We start from the raw sequence: 27,191 nt of genomic DNA, 5'->3' as shown, positions 1-27,191 counted from the left end.
ACATGGTGTAAAACCAGAAGACAAGGCCTATTCATAAAACTCCAGAAGAAGATAGCAATGTACCTTCACTCCCCTTAAAGTCCTGAGGAAGATAACAGCCTGCAAGATCAACTACAAAGAAGAAGCCTTGGCTTACAGCCTAACTGATGATAGATGGTAGACTGATTAACTAATAAAGGCAGTTGTCTGACGTTGTTTCGCTTCCCCTGGGTTTCATTGCTTACGAGTTGCTAATGAGCTGAATGTCCAAGGTTGGATTAGAGTGCCAACTAATCATGAGGGCCTAAGTAATGGTGTACGAGAAGCCTATCCGCTGCTGGTATTACACTATTTTCTCTATTTTATGACGTTAGAGGTTGTTCAAGGCGTGCCTTCCAGATACGGGTCAACCAATGATGATATTAACACTTATATGAACTATGATATGATATGATAGTTTATTTGTATCGTGCTCATACACAAGTGCTTCAGAGCACGATGAGGCAAGGAAGGGGAACAGGGGAGAATATAACAGCGATCTTACTAGGCCCAGTGACATTGAGAACGCACAAGTGCATGGGAAAGGGAAAGGAGGAAAGTGCATGGAAGGGGGAGAGTGGAAAAAGCGGAGCAGAGGAGAGCAGATAAATAATAATAAATACAAATAAATAGAAAATGGGGGCAATAAACAGAGGTAGTGCAGCCAGCAAGTGGCAAGTGATGTGTTTACGGCAGCAGAACTGGGTAAGTCTGATAAGTGCAGAAAAAGAAGAAAATGGGGGACGGGGGACTGTATGGGTACAGATACAGTCCCCAGTGCAAGGGGTGGCCAATAGGCAGTGCAGGAGGGTGGCAGGGTGAGCAGGTACCAGGGCCCAGGGGACAGAAGGTGGCCAGGTGCAGAGTACCAAGAGAGAGCAGATCCGCAGGGGAGAGGGGGAGCAAAGGCAGAAGCAAAGAGGAAGGTCTTGAGGTGCTTCCGGCACCAGAGATGGTTCTCCTCAAGTTTTAGAGTGGCAGGGAGACTTTTCCAGAGGGAGACCCCAGCCGAAGACAGAGATCTACCCCCCCCCCCCAGCTTATTTCGTTGAAAAGCAACTGACCTTGACGGAGTTAAAGGTGGAGGAGCAAAGAGCTCAAGATGGTAGATATTTGTGGAGGATAGCTGAAGGTATTTTGAACCCAAGCCCAAGAAAGCCTTGTGGACAATGCAGAGGGTTTTGAATTTAATCCTTGCATCCACTGGGAGCCAATGGAGAGATTTCAGAGCTGGAGAGATACGATTCCAGGGCTTGAGGCTAAGGAAAAGTCTTGTAGTCCTGTTCTGGATTAGTTACAGAGGGTGCAGAGTAGAGGCAGGTAGATTTAGAAAGAGGCTGTTTCAGTAACCCAACCTAGCGAGAACCAGAGTTTGGGAGACAGTGAGCTTCTGGGTGAAGGAGAAGAAAGGCAGAGTACCTCTTAGGAGGAGGTGCAGTAGAAGGTTTTACTTTTTAGAGACCGCAGAGATGTGGGCGGAGAAGGAAATTGTGGAGTCAAAGATGACCCCAAGGTTCTTAGCATTGCAGGTGGGGGTAGGAAGAGGGCCAAGAGAGGCCGGCCAAAGAGAGAGGGGAAAGGATGGTGAAGGTGTGCCGATGAAGAGGATCTCCGTCTTGCTGGCATTCAGACAAAGATCATTGGCTGCACTCCAACCTTGATTGGCTGTTAGGCAATCAGAGATGAGAGAGGGAGAGGAGGTGGCCGAGGGCAGCCTGAAAATGAGTTGAGTGTCATCAGTGTAGCACTGGACATTTGAGCAGAAAATGTCAATGCAGTGGTCGAGAGTTGCCAGCTATTGGTTGAAAAGCCAGGGCGAGATGTAGACTCCTGGGATTTAGATTCCCGCGGTTAGACTCATGGGTTAGACTATACGTATATATATATGTAGCTTAACTAATCCCTCCATCCAGTATGATTTTACTGTTTGACATGAAGGATGGCATCGTAGCTGACGTATATCGAGGTATGAAGCCTTTTGTGTAATCGAAATGCGAAGAGTGTGTGAGCTACACACTTTTTGTACACCAGGTTTCCCTACTTTATTGAACTAATAACAAAGTTGTGTTTTTGCCATATTCTTTGAGTCTGTTTGGTTATTTGGGCCTGAGATCATTTATTTGGTAATCCTATTCGGCACTTGAAACGCTCCAGGTGTTACTGCAGAAGATAGCGTGAATAGCGTTGAGGCTTCCTTTCTAAAAGCTTTGAAGACCAAGGTTCTTTTCTAAAGAGGCATGACGTCTGGCCCATCCACTTCCTCGAGATTCAAATGTATATGTTACTCAGGTACAGCAGATGTTACCATGGGTAGCAGAGGAGCATTCCCCTGTAGCTGCAGTATAATTTGGTAGCATTGCACCCTAGTTGCTGATGGAGAACTGAGCACAGCACGTCTTTGTGCAGTGGAATCAGAAGATCATCAGCGGACAAAAGTGATTGCGGGGCCTGAAGTAAGAGAGCAGAGCTTTATGGCTGGTGTGGTGCAAAGGAGATGTCATCAGTGGTGGCATGAACGAGTGTTCCTAACACATTGAGTAGAAGGTTTGTTCCCAGTCCTCATCACCAACATGATATTAAAGGTGTCCTCCTAGACTCAGTAAATGATGGTCTGAAGCAGGAGACCAGCTCTTGCAGCTCATACAGTTATTTAGTAAGGTATTTACTATCCTGCTAAAAGGCCCAGCTTTAGTTCCCTGTGCACGTGTCTCAGCACAACGTGCTCTGGTGTAAACAGGGATGTTTGGCCTACTATAGAGAGGGCAACGATGTCCAGAGAGCCTGCACAGTTGGTATTTGGTGAAGAGAGGAATAGACCCTAAATGATGGAGCCTGTGTTCTATCTGTTGCATAAACCAAATCAAAAGGAGGACTATTTTTTGGGTAATACAACTGTGTGTTGCCCAGTTTCGTTTTCACACTAATAATAACAACACAGTCCTAACGATTATAGAGGGTTTGACAAAGAAAAGCCAATATGCCTAATTGCGCTTTCCGAATGGTCTCTTGATGCACTTGTGTTGTGCTAAAAGACACATGCTCCACCACTTTGGCTTTGGCATGTGTTGGCTGCCCCCCAGATGAAGATAAACATTAATTTTATTGGATTTTCTCTGGGTAGGCAGGTGCAGATACAAGTTGGTTAAAATTGTGAAGAGTTTTCTTCAACGACAGTCTCTCTTGAGGTAGGTCACCTCGGATTGAGAAGGGGTCCCTGAATGCTTTTAGCAGGGTAGCCTCAAAATGAACGAGCTAGACCTGTGCGATACGTGTTATGCACTAGGTTAGAGTCGTTCTCTTAGCCGACCGGTTTCTGTGGTGCAAATAAGTGGGCCACATTCATCAGGGCTTGTGCAGGGCATCTACATGTGTGCCTGCTGTTAGTCTCATAGGGCAGCACTGTCTGCGTGTCTTAACGTCCTCTCCCTGTAGGGGTGACAGGAGGGGAGGGGGAGAGAGAGAAAGGGAGAGCAGCGGTGAATATCACATGCTGTCAGTTCAAGTTATTAAAAGACACTGCACTGGTGTGTCAGGAGGGGGAAAAGGAAGACTTACCCGCTCCGTGTGATCTGGTGGCTTAATCAAGAACGGTGAGACGGCCCGCTACCTGGGGGCCAAAGGACAACAATTATTAATGTCTAATTAGATGTCTGAGTACATCGGATCGGAAAAAAGTCAGTACAGAAAGTTACTTATTCTTCTAACCAAATTGAGTAGTTTTCCTGTCTAATGCGACACGCGCTCGGCGTTGTCGCTACACATTTAGCAAACATATTTCTGACAAGCTTCAGTACATCCCGGATGCCCACGAAGGCGTGACATCAATGGGAGAGGGAGTGGCTAACCCAGGTGGGCCACAAGGGGCTTACCTCTGAGCAGAGTTCAGTCCGTTTCACGAGCCGAGCGCGAGAGGATTGAGTCTTCGCGGGCCGTGTGACTACACTATTTATGTTGCCATGGGTTGGCGCGTGGTCACGTGATCACGCGTGCCTGACTCTGGGATGGCCGTCCACAGAGGGAGACTGCGGCCATCACCAGGTCAGGCCCGTGATGAGTGCTGTATGTATGAATGGCTGCACAGGATGGTACATGCAGGCAACAGCAGCAAGATTCATGATGAAAATCGGGGATTTTTCCCACTCATAACATTTGATGTGAAATTCCTGGGGACCCGCGGTCCGCGGTGCCTGACCTGGTGATGGCCGCAGTCTCCCTCTGTGGACGGCCATCCCAGAGTCAGGCACGCGTGATCACGTGACCACGCGCCAACCCATGGCAACATAAATAGTGTAGTCACACGGCCCGCGAAGACTCAATCCTCTCGCGCTCGGCTCGTGAAACGGACTGAACTCTGCTCAGAGGTAAGCCCCTTGTGGCCCACCTGGGTTAGCCACTCCCTCTCCCATTGATGTCACGCCTTCGGGGGCATCCGGGATGTACTGAAGCTTGTCAGAAATATGTTTGCTAAATGTGTAGCGACAACGCCGAGCGCGTGTCGCATTAGACAGGAAAACTACTCAATTTGGTTAGAAGAATAAGTAACTTTCTGTACTGACTTTTTTCCGATCCGATGTACTCAGACATCTAATTAGACATTAATAATTGTTGTCCTTTGGCCCCCAGGTAGCGGGCCATCTCACCGTTCTTGATTAAGCCACCAGATCACACGGAGCGGGTAAGTCTTCCTTTTCCCCCTCCTGACACACCAGTGCAGTGTCTTTTAATAACTTGAACTGACAGCATGTGATATTCACCGCTGCTCTCCCTTTCTCTCTCTCCCCCTCCCCTCCTGTCACCCCTACAGGGAGAGGACGTTAAGACACGCAGACAGTGCTGCCCTATGAGACTAACAGCAGGCACACATGTAGATGCCCTGCACAAGCCCTGATGAATGTGGCCCACTTATTTGCACCACAGAAACCGGTCAGCTAAGAGAACGACTCTAACCTAGTGCATAACACGTATCGCACAGGTCTAGCTCGTTCATTTTGAGGCTACCCTGCTAAAAGCATTCAGGGACCCCTTCTCAATCCGAGGTGACCTACCTCAAGAGAGACTGTCGTTGAAGAAAACTCTTCACAATTTTAACCAACTTGTATCTGCACCTGCCTACCCAGAGAAAATCCAATAAAATTAATGTTTATCTTCATCTGGGGGGCAGCCAACACATGCCAAAGCCAAAGTGGTGGAGCATGTGTCTTTTAGCACTATCTGTTGCATATCCACATCTTTCAAGTTATAGAGAATTATAAAGGCATGCCTGATTTCCAACGGCTTTATAGCCTAGAATGACGTTGTTAGCTATGAATGCCCTCGGTAAATCGATGTCAGTCTTTGCAGTACCTTGTCAAGCGCACATATAGTTAAAAAAAAAATTCATCAGATACAGCACAGCACTTGTCAGCAGCAGATCCATGAAAAACGAGGTAAACAGGCTAGCAATGCAATCTCAGATACCACGCTTCTTGATCTGGGATGTATGAAATGACAAAGAACAGAATAGCATAGCGATAAGTATTGTATTCTGTAATATATGTGAAAAAGAAAGTGTCTCAGAGCCATGTGACTGAAGCAAGGAATTGAAAGTATGTCTACGGTTGGCACATTATTCAAGCCCAGTACTTCAGGCGTAGCAGAACATATTCTTGTTTGTCATGCTATGATCGCATCAATCCAGCTCCATTCCATGACAAGAGGGCTGCGGTTGTACAATGTTTCAAAATATGTTTTCAGCAATCAACAGAGCTAGCCAATGACACCTAATTACAGTGGAAGAGCAGATCTATTCTCAAGGGAAGGGTTTTATTGTATTTGTATATTGCCAGTTTCAGGCTGTGTTTCTACCAATTCAAAAACACGGTTCATTGTGGTGCCAATTTAAGTAAGAATGCAGCACATTATAGTCTGTGATGCCTTTCATTTGACCAACAACATAAATACAGAGATAATGATCAGGGGTTTTCAATGCAACACCGGTCCCTTAGATGAAACACCTTCACATTTTGTGCTAATAATGTCATTGTTTAATGTATATTATATATACATGCTGAGCAACCGGGACGCTCATTAGCCAATCCCCTCCACCGACTGGCGGAAATGCCATAGATAAAGGGTTCCTGTTTGCCTCTGTTTGCCGCGGTGAGCCGCAACACCTACACCGTTTTGGTAAGCACATCTTGACTTATCTTGTTACGCCCATCGAGTATCTGTACTCAATATGCGTGTCCAGAACTAAAACTAATAACATTTACGGCCGCATATAGTACTTCTGCATCTAATCTCTAACCTGCCTATATTGCTTCACTGCATATAGCGCTGCCTCTGTGGCGGCGTCCTCATAAGAGCCCAACCTGCCTCCAATCCTAAACCTCACACAACTGTTGCTGCCCCCCCAACCGCATAAGCTATTACATTCCCAACCACTGGCAGCACACGTCAGTTGTCCATGCCAGCAATTATTCGCCTGATCTACCATTCCGAACACCGGATCTCGCCCATTGCCTCCACGTGTTGACGGAGAAATAACTTAAACTTTGATGCATTGCACAGCTTCTATGCTACCCATTGTACCTCTGCTGATCAAACCTATTGCACCTGTAATATGCCGGTCTACTGTATTTCTGCTGTTATAGCCTAATACATATGCATAGTACCTATCCAAGGCACCACACTTGAAATAGCCTACTGCACCTGTAATATGCCACTCTACTTCATTCATGCTGTCTTAGCCTAGCACATAAACGTAGTACCTATCTAAGGACCACACTTGAAATAGCCTATTGCACCTGTAATATGCCTGTCTACTGCATCCCTACTGTCTTAGCCTAGCACATATACGTAGCACCCATCTAAGGACCACACTTGAAATACCCTATTGCACCTGTAATATGCCTGTCTACTGCATTCCTGCTCTTAGCCTAGCACATATGTGTACTACCTATCTAACGCACGCCCTTTTGAACTACCCTTCTGCACCTGTTGATGTGCCCACCCATTGTATTTCTGTTGTACTAGCCTAATGTTTCGTTGCAGATCCTACCTCTCACACTTCAATCCAATCCAGCCTATTGCAGCTGTATACTCTCTATCCATTTCAACTTTCTTAACTAGCCTGAGGCATCTGCACTCTCACCGCCTATTGCACTCTTAGTGAATGCCCACTGGGTGATCCTGCACTTAGCCTTTAGTGTCAGTTAAAGTTACAATTAATAGTGCACACAGCATTAGCATCAACCCCAACCATGGCATCCCCGGCATGACTATTGTCACTTCAGTCATGAATCTTGTCCCAATTAAGCTTATCACCATTTTAATGCTCAGCTCCATCGCCAACACCATCATTCTCCCCACGCCCAAGCTACCTTATATCATTTTGACATCATCCACCCCAGTGGCGCTCACCACTATGGCCCTCGCCAACACGACCACCAGCCTTTGGCCCATGCAAAAATCTCTACCACCACCTAACCACATCAGACCAACCTACTTCCTTCCACCTCTCCTCCCTTCACCACAGCATATTCCCTCTATCAGCAAAGAACACATATCAAAAACTCTATTGCCAACCCAACGGATCCTACGCTTCGCACACAAGCCCAAGCCCAACCAACCTTCCTCAACCCACTGGAGAAATCACAGAATATGCTCCAGACTTATCAACCTGGCTACACAGCCTATCCCCTGCACCATCACATACAACACTAAATTAAACAAGGAACCTGACCACTCATCACCCAACCACACAATTCTAACCAGCAAAAGTACTAAGGAAACCCGTCAAATTAGAGGAGCACACATCAACGCCAGATCTCTCGTTGCCCATGCCACAGAAATCACTGACATCATCACAACCAATCAGCTCGATTTTCTAGCCATGACAGAGACCTGGCTCCACAAAGCAGCTGGCCCTGCCCTCTCCTTAGCTGTCTCAGAAAATGTCACCATTATTAGGAAAGACAGAGAAACTTTCAAAGGAGGAGGCATAGCTATCATATGCAAATTCAACCTTGATATGTGAGAAACTGATTCTACCACTCTGCTCTCCACTGAATTACTTTCAGTCAAACTACGTCTACCTGCTTTGTGCACTGTATCCGTGCACTTGGTATACCGGCCCCCACGCGCGCTAATGAGCTTCAAAGAAGAAATAACAACCCTCCTTAATACCAATACCAAACCTGGATCCCAAACTATTCTACTTGGAGACTTTAACCTAGGTCTGAATGATCCCAATGACACCAACGCCACCATCCTATCTCATACCATCACAGAAGCAGGCCTCACTCTCAGGAATAATGGACCAACACACTCTAAAGGTTGTATTCTGGATTGGATTGCAGACATCAACTGCCTATCCTGCATAACAAATAATGAACCATGTCTCTGGACAGATCATCACTTGATCTCATTCACCAAATAAGACTGTCCTCAAACCAAATCGACCAGACCCATGGCCCCACCTGCACTAGAAATAGGAAAAACATCACAGTACCCAACCTCTTACCCTTGATACAACCTATCACCAACTCTATAAACTTACTTTCCAATCCAGCAGAGCTGGTTGACTTGTACAATAAAACCATTAACTCTGCTATTGTCATGCGCCGCCAACGTTGGGGTATTTGGTCGCGGTGGAGACTGGGCTGCCATTAGCCACCCATCACGTCCCACCATGCACCTTTAGCAGCAGTCTAGTTGTTTCCGCGGCATCCACCGCGGTACGCCTTTTTCTTTCTGTCCCACCCGGAAGTCTGCGCGTTGCAACCCTTACGCGTCAGGCTCCGGGTGAGACGCTTAAAGTTTTCTCAGTCCCGTGTTTTCTTCGTTTTCCTCCGCCTGCCTTTCCTACTTGTTTATACCTTGTTCTTTTTGTTTGTTTTCTGTAGTTTTACCCTCCTTCGCACTCCCGTCTTACACTCTATTCCTGCCCCTTCCTCCGTTTAGTTTTTCAGTACCTGTTGTTTTCCTTTCCCTCCTTAGTATTTTCACGGTTCCGTGCCTTATTTATTACTTGGCACACGCCTACTCACTGGACCTTCATACTTGGCTCATCCCTACGCACTGGACCTTCATACTTGCCACATCCCTACTGAATGGACCTACATACACCACTGTGGATAGGGTTTTTTTTATGCCATCCGGCTTTTTCCCCTAATTGGCTTGCTCCGGCAGAGAGGCCCCCACTAGACCTCTTTGTACCAGGTCAGGGTGGCTTCCTCCCGGGGTAGGCCCTATCCTCCGACAAAAAAAACAGCTTGGTGGAAGAAGAGACTTGAACAGCCAGAGGTAACCAACGCCACAGGTGAGGAGGAGGTCGGAGGGTTGGAGTTAGAAGAGGAAGAGGGTAACCCGGAGGTTGGCTCTGATAGCTATTTACTCCATTGCACCTCTAAAACTCAGCACAGAGAACCCCACAGCTCACTTGAACTCGTGGTTTACACCCAGCCTGAAAGCTTTACGCAATGAGAAAATAAATGCCGTGGCTAGATTTAAAAACAACCTTACCGATCAGAACAAGCTCCTTCTCACCTCCCTGACGGACAAATACAAAAAGGCAATCTGCCAAACGAAAAAGACACTTTTAATGAAAGAATAAAACAAGCCAACTCAAGCACTAGAGAAATCTTCTCCATCCTAAGGGAATTGTAATCCCCCATCACTCCCATAAACACTTGTATCAAAAACAAACCTTTGTGCACTGACATCCAAGATGCTCTCTGCAATAAAATAATCCTTCTCCAAGAAAAAATGAATGGCAAAAAAGTCACACTACATAAAATAGCCTTAGAAACACAAGAAGCCACCCTGCAGGAAACCTCCATCAATCAAATCAAACCCAATCACCAATTCAAATTCAACTCTATCTCAACCACTGAGGCTGAAAAGATCATCTCATCCCTCAAACCCTCTAAATGCCTAGGGGACACCTGTCCAGCACCCATTATTAAAGAAGCTGCAAAAAACCTTGCTCCTTTCATCTCCACATTTATCAACTCCTCCTTCAAATCATGGTCAGTGCCCACCAATCTCAAAGATGCTTGGGTACTACCCCTGCAAAAAAAAGAAAATACTTAGACCCCAACATTTCCACCAACTATAGGCCATTCACAACTGTATCTTTTCTGCTCAAAATCCTTGACAAAGCTGTGTATCTCCATATACAAGCTTATCTTGAGATCAACAACCTTTTGGGCACTCTCCAATCAGGCTTCAGGCATAGACATGGGACAGAGACAGCCCTCATTGACCTGAAGAATCAACTAGATGACCGGAAAGACTTCTCCTATCAGACCTTTCTGCTGCATTTGATCTGGTCGACCACAAGGTCCTATGCAGTCATCTTAAAACAGCCAACCACTTCTCCAAGGAAGCCACCACATGGATTAGCTCTTTCCTGGACAAAGAATCCATGAGAGTCTTCTCACCCTCTTCCACAGCAGACCCAGTACCCATCACGTGCAGTGTACCACAGGGCTCATGTGTCTCCCCTATCTTGTATAATATATTTACAAAGCCCCTCTTCGACATTCTTGACAATCTGGGTGTCTCATACACCAATTATGCTGATGACACCCAGATTCTCATTCCCATCATTGGAGACTATGACAAAGATGTAACCATGATTAACAAAATCTACTTAATTATACAAACATGGAAGGCCACCCATGGGCTATGCCTTATTGACAAGAAGACAGAGCTCATAATCGTTGGGTCCCCTAAGAGACTGTTCAAACTTCACACCCCAAACAATTCTGTCCTCATTGATGGAATTAAAATTAATGTTTCTAAGGAAGTCAGGACTCTAGGCTTCTACCTGTACTCTGCTCTCAACCTAAATAAACAAATCAACGCCACAGCTTCTGCCACCAACACGTGTAAACTGATGTATGCATGTAAACCATTTCTATCCAAAGAAAGCTGTTTGACTATTGCAAGGTGGACTACTGCACTGTCTTATATCTAGGCACCAGCAACCACAACATCAACAAGATCCAGACAATCCAAAACAATGCCCTAAGAGCAGCACTAGGCATTCCCAAAACACAGCACATATCTCACATTAGACATGGCACCAACTGGCTTTCCATAAACGGCAGATTCAAGCTCAAATCACTCAACCTCGCTCATAAATGTCTATCCAACAAGGATCCACTATACCTCATTGACGGATTCACCAAAAACACTTCAACACGACCTAGCAGAAAATCACAATCCAGTAGCCTCAGAATACCACATTTTTACCAACAAAAAACAGGATGTGCTAGCTTTCCAGTTATGGCTGCACAATTGTGGAACTCTATCCCCAATTCACTAAGAGCCACTTCTCCCTTCCACTGCTTTAAGATGAATGTCCAGAGATGGCTGTATTCACTAGAGCAGTGACCTCTTGTGCCTGTTTCCTTGCACCCACTCCAGCTCATCACTTCTAAGAAAGAAACAGTAACCAAAGGATTCTCTCTATTGTAAATATATTCTATTGTTAATATAACACACGGTGACCACAAAACGTAAATGTATGCATCTGTATTTTATGTTCCTTGTCATATGTAACTATGTAACCTTACTGCATCCAGATGCCCACGGGCCCAGTGCACCTTATATATGAATAAACAATTACAAAATATATATATATGTATATATATATTTTATTATTATTTTCAGGGAAACAACTTTATTTGTACAGACATTAAGGTGAAAATGTAACGCTATGAAACACCTGAAATTCGGCAGAGAATTCTTGCAAAGCCACCTTAACTTCACACGGACATGACTAATTACATCATATATGACATCAGTGATTACACCACTGATGCCATCACATCACTGGTGACATCACTAATTACATTATAGATGACATCACTGATGGAAGATTGAAAGGTTTTGCTACAGTGTATTGCCCACCCTAATGCCCCTACATCTAATGTTTTTAATTGAATTTCAAGGGTTTTCTATTCCACAGTGTATTTACAAGCCACTAGCCATGGCCTTCAGTCGTGTCCACTGTGCATGTTCCCCCCACATGTTTCTTTTGGACCCAATAGGTAGTCACAGTCTTTGGCATGACAACATTCAGCAAAGCCTTTGTCCGTGTCCAATGTATGTTTTAAAACACTGCCAGGCCACTGGCCATGGCCTTTGACACTGGCCAGTGGCCACGGCCTTTAGCCATGTCTACTGTACATGTTTCCCCAATATGTTTATTTTCGACCCACTAAGTGGCCACGGCCTTTGGAAGTGACCACTATACATATCTTTCAGACACACTAGCCATGTCCATCATCCATGGCCAGTGAGAACTTCCTTTGGTCGTACTCACTGTATAGTTTAAAACCATACCGCCCAGTAGACGAGGTGTAAAGTGATGTAATTCGAGAGAGTGTCATTCGATAGTCATTCTGACATGTTTTTTACACCCGATGCTGTAAGTTTGTACACTTGAATGCCTCACTCTGAGATTATCAAAGCGATGGAATGGCTGCTGTTACAGAATGGGGATATTCAAGATGATAACGCATTTGTAATTACATTGTTAAAATTGTCCCTCAATCGGTCCTCAATATAACTTTTTTCGATTTTGTATACATTTTTCTTGCACATTTCTGCCAAAATAGCACTTTCATATGCAAATACCTTCATGCATTGCTGGGAGATTAACAATATATTTGGACAACAACCCATGGGAAAATAATATCAAGTTTTACAAATGCTACATAGATGAAACTTTGAATTCGGCAAGGTACACCTGAGACATTCAGGGGGTAATTCATAGAATTAAGTGCACAAGTGGCGCACGCGGCTGGCGCACAGTGTGCACGTGCGATAGTCTGCGCCAGCCGCATGCGCCAAAATCCATTTCGACGCACAGCGTATTCATGGATTTCAGCCACCAAAAGCAGCCGCGGCGCAGAGTGGCGCAGCGACCCTGCAGCAGCGACAGTAACGCCCCCAAGAACGCCCCTCGTGCAAGGAAAAGCCATCAAAATCCCCAATCTAGCGCAAAGGGCTGCGCTAACCCTGGACCAGTATACAGGGACGCCACACAGCACACGGCAAGCGGGGAACATGTATTACTGGGGTTCGCGGGAAGTTTCACCCACGATTTCAGCAGGGTATGTGTATTTCTGGGGTGCGGGGAAGTTTAACACGCGATTCCAGCAGGGTATGTGTATTCCTGGGGTGCGGGGAAGTCTAACACGCAATTTCAGCAGGGTATGTGTATTACTGGGGTTTGCGGGAAGTTTCACCGCAATTTCAGTAGGGTACGTGTATTCCTGGGGTGCGGGGAAGTCTAACATGTGATTTCAGCAGGGTACGTGTATTTCTGGGGTGCGGGGGAAGTTCCACACGCAATTTCAGCAGGGTACGTGTATTTCTGGGGTGGGGGCAAGTTTCACACGCAATTTCAGCAGGGTACGTGTATTCCTGGGGTGCGGGGAAGTCTAACATGCGATTTCAGCAGGGTACGTGTATTTCTGGGGTGCAGGGAATTTAAACACACAATTTCAGCAGGGTACGTGTATTTCTGGCGTGCGGGGAAGTTTAACACGTGATTTCAGCAGGGTACGTGTATTTCTGGGGTGCGGGGAAGTTTAATACGCGATCTCAGCAGAGTACGTGTATTTCTGGGGTGCGTGGGAAGTTCCACATGCGATTTCAGCAGGGTACATGTATTACTGTGGTGCGGGCAAGCTTAACACGCGATTTCAGCAGGGTATGTGTATTTCTGGGGTGCGGGGAAGTTTAACACGTGATTTCAGCAGGGTATTTGTATTTCTGGGGTGCGGGGAAGTTTAACACGTGATTTCAGCAGGGTATTTGTATTTCTGGGGTGCAGGGAAGTTTAACACACGATTTTAGCAGGGTACGTGTATTTCTGGGGTGCGGGGAAGTTTAACACGCGGTCTCAGCAGGGTACGTGTATTTCTGGGGTGTGCGGGAAGTTCCACACGCGATTTGAGCAGGGTACGTGTATTACTGAGGTGCAGGGAAGTTTAACATGCGATTTCAGCAGGTATGTGTATTTCTGGGGTGCGGGGAAGTTTAACACACGATTTCAGCAGGATACGTGTATTTCTGGGGTGCGCAGGAAGTTCCACACGCGATTTCAGCAGGGTACATGTATTTCTGGGGTGCAGGCAAGTTTAACACACGATTTCAGCAGGGTACGTGTATTACTGGGGTGCAGGGAAGTTTAAAACGCAATTTCAGCAGGGTACGTGTATTACTGGGGTGCGGGGGAAGTTCCACACGCGATAGGCCCTGTGCGAGTGGGGTACGTGCATTTTGGGGGTGCAGGGGATTCCTACATGTGAATTGGCAGTGTGGGTCCTCCCAGCTGTTCCCTCTACACCCTCCACGACCCTGCAGGCAGACCACACCACAGGGGACTACCCTGCACCCCTGGGCATGTCTCGCAGGCAGCCCATCCACCATGGGCATGCCCCCCCAGCCAAGCCACATGTCACCTTGCACTAGTGATCACCAACGCATTACCCCATTGCACCCCCATCCCCCAGCTGTGCAGGGCACCTGCCTGCAGGCCCCCACTCATGTCCCCCAGCAACCCCACCCCCAGCAGTCAGGGGTACCTGCCTGCAGGCCCCCACTCATGTCCCCTTGCACCCCCACCAACCAGCAGTGTGGGGCACCTGCCAGCAGGCCCCCACTCATGTCCCCCTGCACTCCCAGCCCCCAGCAGTGCAGGGCACCTGCCAGCAGGCACCCACTCATGTCCCCTTGCACACTCACCCCCCAGCAGTGTGGGGCACCTGCCAACAGGCCCCCGCTCATGTCCCCTTGCACCCCCAGCACTGAGGGGCACCTGCCAGCAGGCCCCCACTCATGTCCCCCTGCACCTCCACCCCCCAGCAGTGCAGGGCACCTGCCAGCAGGCACCCACTCATGTCCCCTTGTACACTCACCCCCCAGCAGTGTGGGGCACCTGCCAACAGGCCCCCACTCATGTCCCCTTGCACCCCCAGCACTGAGGGGCACCTGCCAGCAGGCCCCCACTCATGTCCCCTTGCACCCCCACCCCCCAGCACTGAGGGGCACCTGCCAGCAGGCCCCCACTCATGTCCCCTTGCACACCCACCCCCCAGCAGTGCGGGGCACCTGCCACCAGGCCCCCACTCATGTCCCCTTGCACCCCTACCCCCCAGCAGTGTGGGGCACCTGGCAGCAGACCCCCACTCATGTCCCACTCATTTCCCCTTGCACCCCTACTCCCCAGCAGTGCAGGGCACCTGCCAGCAGGCCCCCACTCATGTCCCCTTGCACCCCCACCCCCCAGCACTGAGGGGCACCTGCCAGCAGGCCCCCACTCATGTCCCCTTGCACACCCCCCCCAGCAGTGCGGGGCACCTGCCAGCAGGCACCCACTCATGTCCCACTAATGTCCCCTTGCACCCCCACTCCCCAGCAGTGCGGGGCACCTGCCAACAGGCCCCGACACATGTCCCCTGCAACCCCACCCCCCAGCAGTGTGGGGCACCTGCCAGCAGTCCCCCACTCATGTCCCACTCATGTCCCACTAATGTCCCCTTGCACCCCCACCCCCCAGCAGTGCGGGGCACCTGCCAACAGGCCCCGACACATGTCCCCTGCACCCCCACCCCCCAGCAGTGCGGGGCACCTGCCAGCAGGCCCTGACACATGTCCCCCAGCCAACACGTCATCACAATATAAATCCCTGGCCCTTATGACCAGCCTCCACATGCCAAAGACCCACCCAAGTATTGCATCCACCCACATAGAAATGCCAATTACATGACACAAACCCAATGGCAAGTATGTAAATGAAGACATGTCCCACACACACACACACAATGGGTGCAAGTGAATCTCAAAACCCATATCATGACATGCATGAAACCAATGAGATAATACCACACATCGAAGTTTGAAGAAAAAAATGTATTAAAAGCAACATGAATGGAATTAAAATCAAACAAACGACAATGAAAATTAAAAAAGAAAAGTTGCATGTCTGTAAAATAATGAAAAACAACAAATCATAATCCAAAGGAAAGGTGTCCAAAGTCACAGTTCCAAAAATGAAATCCAAGGGAAAAACAAAAGTGAAAACCATTGCTCCATGGGGAAATCCAAACAAAAATGTAGAATCCAACAGTTAACTATATACAGATGAACAATCCAGGGTCCATGATCCCAACTGAAGAAATGAAACCTATCAAAAACTCCTACCTAATAAAAAAAACTATATAAAAAAATGTGGTCCATTGTCCAAAAGGTCCAAAATAAAGAAAAAACAAAGGAAACCTAATACTAACTGAATAACTATTTACAAGGGCAGTGGGCAAGTCCAACGGCTCACATGTTGATGTTCCGGGACAGGGCATCATCAAACTCCTGCTCGATGTCCCGGAGGCAGTCCTCTTCCATGGCCCCGAGGGTTCGCAGGGACGATGACATCTGGAACTCCAGGTCCCTGCGAATGGCCTCGAGGCACTCGGCCTGCCTCAGGGCCCTGCGCATGCAGTTCTCCGCCCTGACCATCGTGAGCCGTGCCTCTTCCGCCTGCTGCCGTTCCGCATCTATCGCATGGCCCAACCGCTTCCACACGGAAGACACTTCCATCCAGGGTCCTCCTGCCCTCCGGCCGATGCCTTCCCCTCTGATGTTGATGGCCCGAGCCATCATGGCTCCCACCTACAGCCTGCTCCTGCTGCTGCTGTCCATGTGCCCTGTCCGATGGTGCCTGCACATCCTCCATCTGCTGGTCTCCAGTTGTAGTGTCCACCCCTGCTGGACCGCCAACTCCCGACTGTGGCAGGGATGGGATCTCCACCAAGCTGGCTGTGTTGGTCAGGCCAGGTCCACAGGGGGCTCTGGTGGAATCTGGGCCGGAAGACGAAGTGGAGAACGACCAGCGCACAGCCTCCACAGAGGAGGAGAGGTCTGCCAGAGTGCGCGACACATGTAGGAACCCACCGACCAGGGCCCCTCCCAGCAGTGCCACATCACGACGCTGCTCTTCGTGATGGCGTGTGTTCTCTGCCCAGGAAGAACGCACGTCATCCGAATGACACACGTGCGCAACGCGACACCCAACAGGACGGATCCCATATGGTCGCGGGACCCCTCGCCCGCAGGTAGTGGAGAGGCAGGTGATATGGCACTCTCCCCTACCTGCGGACGGGCCTGGGATGGGGCCTCCCTGCTGGTGCATGATGGTGCAGTCACATGGTCAAGGACAGCGACATGCACAGGCCCCTCCGCGGTGACCTGTGCTGCCTCCTGACCCTGGCCCTGGACTGCACCACTTGTACCAGTGGTACTACCCCCATCAGGCCCCATGTGTGGCTCAGTAGCGGGCTCCTCCTCCTCTGTGGAGACCACCAACATGGATGTCTCCACACCGTCTTCCGCCATTGGAAGCCCCTGTGGGGGCTTACCCGGCCCTTTCGCCACAGCCGTTGTGGCAGACGCAGCACCAGCCCTCTCGCTCCCGGATGATGGTAATTCCTAGGAGGGTGGCTGGGCCTTGCGTCGCCACCCACTGGAGGCATCCCCGCCGCTTGGCTCCACAGCGCCGTCTCTGCCCTCTTCTTCACTTGATGCTGCGTAGAGGGAGACATAGAACACCTAGACATAGACATAGGGTACAGTACAAAATACCCTAGACAGGAAGCAATAACACATGAGTGGCACTGTCAAATGTCACTTCCATCCTGTTATCCCACAACACATGTGTGAATGCACACAACACACATGCAGAAACAGTCCAGGCGCCTGCAATCAACATCAACATCCATGTAGAGGGGCCCTTGTAAACCAAGATGTTGCCTTCAAAGTCACATGCATCCATGACGTTTCAAAGTCACACACACACTTCTCAGGCACACACACACACATGTGCACCATACATGTACATGACATCAGCACCCATTCCTCACCCCCCCACCCATGTCCAGGAACAGAGACAGCAATGCATTCATGTGCTCATTCCACATAGAGCTCCCCATGTTGCTTTAAAACACATGCACCAACCATGTGGCTCACACATAACTGGTCTCACATGCATGACCATGATGTCCCTGCACACACACATCCATACATGGCCTATGTCACACATACAGGCAAGCATCTGACTACCAGCACACTGCAACATGCCCTGTCTCAAACAGCAATGCTTGGCCACTCACCGCTCAACTCCAGACGGGTCTGCCTCCGAAGGATCTGGGCGTGGAGTGCTGGACCTACTCGTTCCAGGACCCTCATCTGGATGGCACTCAGGCATGCCTGGCCCCCCTCCACGAGGCACCAGGCCTTGTGGAGGGTCCTGGACCTGAAGTCCTCCCAGCACTTCTTGACGTGCTTGATGTCGCGGGTTGCCACCCCCTCTGCGTTGATGGCAACCACTACGTCATCCCAGATCCTCTCCCGTCCTTCCTTGTTGGCGTGTGATGTTCCGAAGAGGGCATCATAATGCCCCAGGACATGCCCCACCAGGACACCAACTTCGGTGGCAGTGAAGCTGGTGGCCCTCTGCCTCTCTGGCTGGGGGTTGCCAGTGGTGCCAGATGGTGTAGTGCCTGACATGGCAACCCCAGAGGCAGGAGTGGGCGGGCAACTGGGTCCTGGGGCTGGGCTGTGGAGCGATGGAATCCCAGTCGGGAGTCTTCTGTTCCAGCAGGGGTGGACACAGCAACTGGACCCCTGCAGATGGCTGACGTGCAGGCACCAAATAGCAGGGCACATGGGCAGCAGGCAGACAGGCAGCAGCAGATGGCTGGTGGGAGCATGCTCGGGGCTCTGGGGCGCAGGAAAATGGCCTTCTGGGCAGGAGCGTGGTCTTCCGTGTGTGTACGCGTGGCCAGCTTGATACGGAGTGATTTGGCACGTGAAAATCTTGCACGTCAGCATGTAATTTGAGGCAAGGCCCTTAGCGCGTAAGCGCGTCACCACACGTACGCGATATCATTGGACCAAAGGCCCTTAGCGCGTAAGCGCATCTGTGACGTATTGTGCACGGGCGTTGCCCTTTCGTGTGTAAAACTTGCCACGCACCCCTGAAATTCACGTACTCCCTCGACCAGGGCCCTTTCGCGTGTGAAACTTCACGCGAACCCCGTAATACAAGTACCTTGCTGAAATCGCGGGTGAAACTTCACGCGAACCCCAGGAATACACGTACCCTGCTGAAATCGCGGGTGAAAGTTCACTCGAAACCCGTAATACACGTACCCTGCTGAAAATGCGGGTGAAACTTCACTCGAACCCCAGGAATACACGTACCCTGCTGAAATCGTGGGTGAAACTGCACGCGAACCCCAGGAATACACGTACTCCGCTCAACAGGGCCCTTTCACGTGTAAAACTTCACACTGTATCCCAGAACTAAACGTACCCCGATCACTCGCACAGGGCCAACATTCCTGGGGTTTGCGTGAAGTTTCTCACGTGATACGCCATGTGCGAGTGGGGTACATGTATTACTGGTGTTCGTGGGAAGTTTCACCCACGATAGGCCCTGTGCGAGTGGGGTATGTGTATTTCAGGGGTTCGCTGGAAGTTTTACATGTGATTTAGCTGTCAGAGTGGGGTACGTGAATTTTGGGGGTGCGCGGGGAGTCCTACACGTGAATTGGCAGTGTGGGTTCTCCCAGGTGTTCCCTCTACACCCTCCACGGCCCCAGCAGGCAGACCACACCACAGGGGACTACCCCGCACCCCTGGTTATGTCCCGCAGGCAGCCCATCCACCATGGCCATGCACCCCAGACAAGCCACCTGTCCGCTTGCACCACTGATCACCAACTCAAGTCCCCTGCATCCCCAGCAGTGCAGGGTACCTGCCAGCAGGCCCCCACTCATGTCCCCTTGAACCCCCACCCCCCAGCAGTGCAGGGTACCTGCCAGCAGGCCCCCACTCATGTCCCCTTGCACCCCATCCCTCAAGCAGTGCAGGGTACCTGCCAGCAGGCCCCCACTCATGTCCCCTTGCACCCCCACACCCCAGCAGTGCAGGGTACCTGCCAGCAGGCCCCCACTCATGTCCCCTTGCACCCCCACCCCCAGCAGTGCAGGGCACCTGCCAGCAGGCCCCCACTCATGTTCCCTTGCACCCCCACCCCCAAGCAGTGCAGGGCACCTGCCAGCAGGCCCCCACTCATGTCCCCTTGCACCCCCACCCCCCAGAAGTGCAGGGTACCTGCCAGCAGGCCCCCACTCATGTCCCCTTGCACCCCCACCCACCAAGCAGTGCAGGGCATCTGCCAGCAGGCCCCCAATCATGTCTCACTCATGTCCCCTTGCACCCCCACCCCCCAGCAGTGCAGGATATCTGCCAGCAGGCCCCCACTCATGTCCCCTTGCACCCCCACCCCCCAGCAGTGCAGGGTACCTGCCAGCAGGCTCCCACTCATGTCCCCTTGCACCCCCAGCACTGAGGGGCACCTGCCAGCAGGCCCCCACTAATGTCCCACTCATGTCCCCTTGCACCCCCACCCCCCCAAGCAGTGCAGGGCACCTGCCAGCAGGCCCCCACTCATGTCCCCTTACACGCCCACCCCCCAACCAGTGCAGGGCACCTGCCAGCAGGCCTCCACTCATGTCCCACTCATGTCCCCTTGCACCCCCACCCCCCAGCAGTGCAGGGTACCTGCTAGCATGCCCCACTGATGTCCCCTTGCATCCCCACCCCCCAGCAGTGCAGGGTACCTACCAGCAGGCCCCCACTCATGTCCCACTCATGTCTCCTTGCACCCCCACCCCCCAGCAGTGTGGGGCACCTGCCAGCAGGCCCTGATAAATGTCCCCCAGCCAACACGTCATCACAATCTAGATCCCTGGCCCTTATGGGCAGCATCCACATGCCAAAGACCCACCCAAGTATTGCATCCACCCACATAGAAATGCCAATTACATGATACAACCCCAATGGCAAGTATGTAAATGAACACATGTCCGTCACACACACACAATGGTTGCAAGTGAATGTCAAAACCCATATCATGACAGTGTGGGTCCTCCCAGGTGTTCCCTCTACACCCTCCTTGGCCCCTGCAGGCAGACCACACCACAGGGGACTACCCCGCACCCCTGGTTATGTCCTGAAGGCAGCCCATCCACCATGGCCATGCACCCCAGACAAGCCACCTGTCCGCTTGCACCACTGATCACCAACTCATGTCCCCCTGCACCCCCACCCCCCAGCAGTGCAGGGTACGTGCCAGCAGGCCCCCACTCATGTCCCCTTGCACCCCCACCCCCCAGCATTGCAGGGTACCTTCCAGCAGGCCCCCACTCATGTCCCCTTGCACCCCCATCCCCAAAGCAGTGCAGGGTACCTGCCAGCAGGCCCCCACTCATGTCCCCTTGCACCCCCACACCCCAGCAGTGCAGGGTACCTGCCAGCAGGCCCCCACTCATGTCCCCTTGCACCCCCACACCCCAAGCAGTGCAGGGCACCTGCCAGCAGGCCCCACTCATGTCCCCTTACACCCCCACCCCCCAAGCAGTGCAGGGCACCTGCCAGCAGGCCCCCACTCATGTCCCACTCTTGTCCCCTTGCAGCTCCACCCCCCAGCAGTGCAGGGTAGCTGCTAGCAGGCCCCCACTCATGTCCCCTTGCAACCCCACCCCCCAGCAGTGCAGGGTACCTGCCAGCAGGCCCCCACTCATGTCCCACTCATGTCTCCTTGCACCCCCACCCCCCAGCAGTGCGGGGCACCTGCCAGCAGGCCCTGACACATGTCCCCCAGCCAACATGTCATCACAATCTAGATCCCTGGCCCTTATGGGCAGCATCCACATGCCAAAGACCCACCCAAGTATTGCATCCACCCACATAGAAATGCCAATTACATGATACAACCCCAATGGCAAGTATGTAAATGAACACATGTCCGTCACACACACACAATGGTTGCAAGTGAATGTCAAAACCCATATCATGACATGTATGAAAACAATGAGATAATACCACACATTGAAGTATGAAGAAAAGAATGTATTCAAAGCAACATGAATGTAATTAAAATCAAACAAACAACAAATGAATAAAAAAAGAAAAGCTGCATGTCCATTAAAATAATGAAAAACAAGAAATCCTAATCCAAAGGAAAGGTGTCCAAAGTCACAGTCCAACAAAGCAAATCCAAGGGAAAAACAAAAGTGAAAACCATTGCTCCATGGGGTAATCCGAAAAAAAAAAAAGATGAATCCAATAGTGAACTATATAAAGATGAACAATCCAGGGTCCATGATCCCAACTGAAGAAATGAAACCCTACCAAAAACTACCTAATAAAAAAACTATATACAGAAATGTGGTGCATTGTCCAAGCGCAACCAAAATAAAGAAAAAACCAAAGGAAACCTAACACTATCCAACTATTTACAAGGGCAGCGGGCAAGTCCAACGGCTCACATGTTGATGTCCCGGGCCAAGGCATCATCGAACTCCTGCTCGATGTCCCGGAGGCGGTCCTCTTCCATGGCCCCGAGGGTTCGCAGGGACTATGGCATTTGGATCTCCAGGTCCCTGCGAATGGCTTCGAGGCACTCTGCCCGCCTCAGGGTCCTACGCATGGAGTTCTCTGCCCTGACCATCGTGAGCCGTGCCTCTTCTGCCCGCTGCCGCTTCGCATCTATCGCATGGCCCTACCGCTGCCTCACGGAAGACACTTCCCGTCCAGGGTCCTCCTGCCCTCCAGCCGATGCCTGCCCCTCCGATAATGAAGGCCCGAGCCATCATGGCTCCCACCTTGTTGCTGCTGCTGCTGTGCCACTGCCTGTGCCCTGGCTCCTGCTGCCTGCACATCCTCCCCCAGCTGGTGTGCAGTTGTTGAGGTGGCCGCCCCTGCTGGACGTCCGACTCCCGACTGTGGCAGGGATCTGTTGTCCACCAGCCTGGCCGCAGGGTCAGAGGCAGCTCCACAGGGCACCCAGGTGATACATGGGTGGGAAGATGGCATGGAGGACGACTGGGGGATAGGGGGTTCAGTTGAGAAGGGGTTCGGAACAAGGTCCAGGAAATGGAGGAATCAGGCCCTGGTGACCTGTCCCAGTGGGTCACCGTGGTCAACGAGCCATGCGAGAAGACGTGCAGTCTCCTCATGAAAAGACTACAGGTCACCTCGCATGGCACGTTGACGCAACGCCACCCCACCCAGGACAGGCTCAACCCGGTGCCGGATAGCCACATCCGCAGGGAGAGGAAGGCCAGTTGGTGTAAGCCAATCCCCTCCCTGAGAACGGGTCTGGACGTAGGCATCTCTGCTGGTGCGAGATGATGCAGTGACAGGATCAGGAACAGGATTGCACACAGGCACCTCCGCGGCGTCCTGTGCTGCCTCCTGTCCCTGGTCCTGCACTGCACCACCAGCACCAGTGGAATCCCCACCTCCAGACCCCCTCTCTGTCTCTTGCACGGCCTCCTCCTCCACCAAACCCCCATCAACCTGGATGACTCCATGCCATCTTCCTCCGTTGTGCCCTGTGGGGTCCCAGCTGCCCCTTCTGCTGCCAAGTTGTCCAACTCCGACCTCTGCCTCTTGGACCTCCCCTCGGCAGCTGCAGCCTGGGACGCGGCACCGGAGTCCTCACTCCCCGACGAGATGACAACCTGAGAGGGGAGCCAGGCCTTGCGTCTCCGGCTGGCGGTACCATCCCTGCCGCTGTGCTCCACCTTCTCCGCCCTCTTCTTCACTTGACGCTGCGTGGAGGGAGACATAGAACACATGCATCAGGGTACAGTACAAAATAACACATGAGTGGCATTGTCAAACTTCAGACATGGCATCACAATCCCCAACACACATGTCATTTCGACTCACACACATGAGCTATTCCACAGCCATATCGCAACAGCCAGCACCATCCATACACATACAACAGCATGAGCAGCCAAAGGTGAGCCAGACATCAGATGAAACACAGGGAGTGCACTACACATGCACACACGTCACCACACTTACATGCATGTTTACACCTCCGCCAACTGTCGCAGTGTTGAGATCGGCATCCATGTCACATCTGCCAATCAGTCTTCCACATATCAGTGTCACATGCATCCATTTTGCATCACTGTTGCACCCTTATCAAATACACACACATACACATGTACACGGTGTTGATACATGCAGCTGGAACCAACATCCATGTGTGACACCACAACCATGCCAACTGACATACACAGTAATCCAAACATGTGTGCTCACACATCTGCATTTGGCTTGCATGGTTACCCACAGATACACCATCCATGTGTCTCACACATGAAAGGACTTGCATGTGTCAGCCTCACAGCCTGTACATACACATCCATACATGGCCCTAGAAAATCACATGTACAACCTGCACACTACTGGCACACCACCACACGCACAGCTTCCAATCAGTATGCATGTACACTTACCGCTCAACTCCAGACGGGTCTGCCTCTCAAGGACCTGGACGTGGAGCGCTGGGCATATGCATTCCAGGACCCTCATCTGATGTTCCGACAGGTGACCCCGGCGCCCCTTAGCATCCGCTGCCTTCAAGAGGCACCGGGCCTTGTTGAGGGTCCTGGACCTGAAATCCTCCTAGCGCTTCATGACATGTTAGAAGTCGCGGACTGCCACCCCCTCCGTGTTGATGGCAGTCACGATGTCCATCCAGATCCGAGTCCGTCCTTCCTTGTTGGCACATCTTGTTCCGAAGAGGGCATCATACAGCCCCAGGACTTGCTCCACCAGGACACAAACTTTGGTGGAAGTGAAGCTGGAGCCCCTGTGCCTCTCTGGCTGGGGGTTTCCAGTGGTGCCAGATGGTGTAGTGCCTGACATGGCAACCCCAGAGGCAGGTGTGGGTGGGCAACTGGGTCCTGGGGCTGGGCTGTGGAGCGATGGTATCCCACTCGGGAGTCTTCAGTTCCAGCAGGGGTGGTCACAGCAACTGCACCCCTGGCTGATATGCAGGCAGCAAATGGCAGGGCTTTTTGGGCAGCAGGCAGTCAGGCAGCAGCAGATGGCAGGTGGGAGCGTGCTCGGGGCTCTGGGGGGCAGTGATTCGGCCTTTTGTGTTTTCGCGTGGCCAGCTTGATACGCAGTGATTTGGCACGTGAAAAATGTGCATGTCAGCGTGTAATTCGAGGAAAGGCCCCTAGCGCGTAAGCGCGTCAGCACTCGTACGCGCTTTCATTGGACCGAAGGCCCTTCAAGCGTAAGCGCCTCTGTGACGTGGCGCGCGCGGGTGTGCGCAGGCGTTTCCCTCGTGACATTAGCATAGTGGTTCAGCACGCATGAAAAAACTGCACGTCCGCGTGTGAATGCGTGTAATCCGAAGAAAGGGCCCATGTGCGTAAGTGACATGACGTGCGTGTGCGTTTCCCTCAGCACGGGTTAAAGGTGAGCGGGGGCAGCAGTTCGCTGTATCTGCCTTTTGTGGAGACCGACGTGTGTTGCTGCTTCCTGTTGTTTCCCGCACCATCACAACTTCACAGCTATCAAGGACGTATCTCTTCTTTTGGCGGGGGTATTGGCTACGCGTGTTTTTCTGCATCGCGCTAGTCAGACGGTGAGTCGCACACAATATTTTTCCCACTGCGGGTGCCCCTGTGTATCGCACCCTTTTTCGAGGTCATAGTAGCCTGCGTGTCCCACGCGTACGTGTTATTCGTGTTACTGGGTGCCACCGCGTACTGCGGGAGGTTGATTCCATGCACTTAGGCTGCAGGGTTGCGTGCATGGTTTTACTGCAGTTTTGGGGTGCCTGAGCGTTGCGTGACCCGTCACTACATCACTGGGGTCACATACAGCCTTGCAGATGCAGGGGGGCTGTTAACATCTTGCTTCCCACCCCCTTCAGCCCAATTGCCCAGGTCAATTGTGGTGTACACCTCCCATTGGCACTACTCCATTTGTGCCAGCACTACCACATCTGTGCCATGGTTGGGAGGCCAGCAAAGGTGAGGGGTGCCTCAGCTGGGCATACTCCTTGTGGCGGGCGTGGTCGGGATGTGGCCATGGTGACCAGGGAGTAGGGGTACTCCAGGGTGTCCAGGGCAGCCACAGAGGGGGAAGAGGCAGGGGTGTGCCACTTGAGCACAATGTTGTGCCATGTGTCAGTGCAGTCATGCCACCACCCCCTCTGGTTCCGGGAGATGCAGCTTCTGCATCTGGCACTGGCGCCCGTGCGACCCGGCAGTCTGTTCCATCGACTGCCACAGGCCCAAGGGTAGTGGTAGCTGCAGGTGCAGCTGTGGACACCGCCACCCAGGCTCAGGGTCTGCCAGCGCAGGCTGCGTTGGCACTTGAGGAGCCCTTGGAAGATTTCCAACAGGCCAGGAGGGAAACCGTAGGGGCATGCAGGGCTGATCTGACCAAGACACGTGTCCCTGGGGCAGTTATGTCATCTGCTGCCCCGAACAGCCGGGTGTTGGCAAGTGCAGGGGCAGATGCACCCAGCAACACCCCGGTTGTGAGTCTGCCAACCAGGACCGTTGCGGTCAATGACCCTGCCACAGTGGATGTTGCTGCCCAGGGTCCATTAGAGGGCACCCAGCTGCCACTGACACAAGTCAGGCCTTTGGTCGTCCCTCCACCTGCCACTCCCTTGGCTCAATCCACCGAACCCACTAGCCATACTGGCCAGGGCGGCATTAGCCAGCCAGGGTCTGCGCCACAGTCCAAGAGGAGGAAGGTTGCACCTGCAGCAGAGGCTGGGACCCCACACACAGCCACGACCTCCTGCACATCGAGGAAGAAGCCTTTCTGCAAGCAGGAACTGGACTTCCTTGTGGACTACGTGCGGGGCCACAGCCGTGACATGCTAGTGGGTGCCAATAGTCAGACTACGGCTGCCCACCGTGACACCCACTGGAAGCAAGTTGCGGAACATGTCAGTTCATTCGGCCATGAGGTGCACACGGCGCAAGAGTGCAAAAAGCGTTGGAATGACCTCAAACGCAGCGCTAAGGCTAAGCATGCCTCAAATTACAACTTGACTCTGGTGACTGGCGGTGGGCCTGCACCAGAGGAGAAAGAGCTCACTCCGCATGAGTCACTCGTTGCGGAGTTCATACCACCTGAATCGGTCGAAGGATTGGGAGAGATGCTGGACTTTGATGCCCAGTCCAGTGAGTGTTCATGCGTGTTTGTTGAGGACGTGTGTGTTTTACTTGTGGGATGTGTTGTGCATGATTGCCACTACATGTGACGTGTAC

This window comes from Ambystoma mexicanum, chromosome 2q (genome assembly GCF_040938575.1).
Source record: "Ambystoma mexicanum isolate Mex_15411 chromosome 2q, UKY_AmexF1_1, whole genome shotgun sequence".
Classification (NCBI taxonomy): Eukaryota; Metazoa; Chordata; class Amphibia; order Caudata; family Ambystomatidae; genus Ambystoma; species Ambystoma mexicanum.
Note: the sequence above shows the minus strand (reverse complement) of the source record.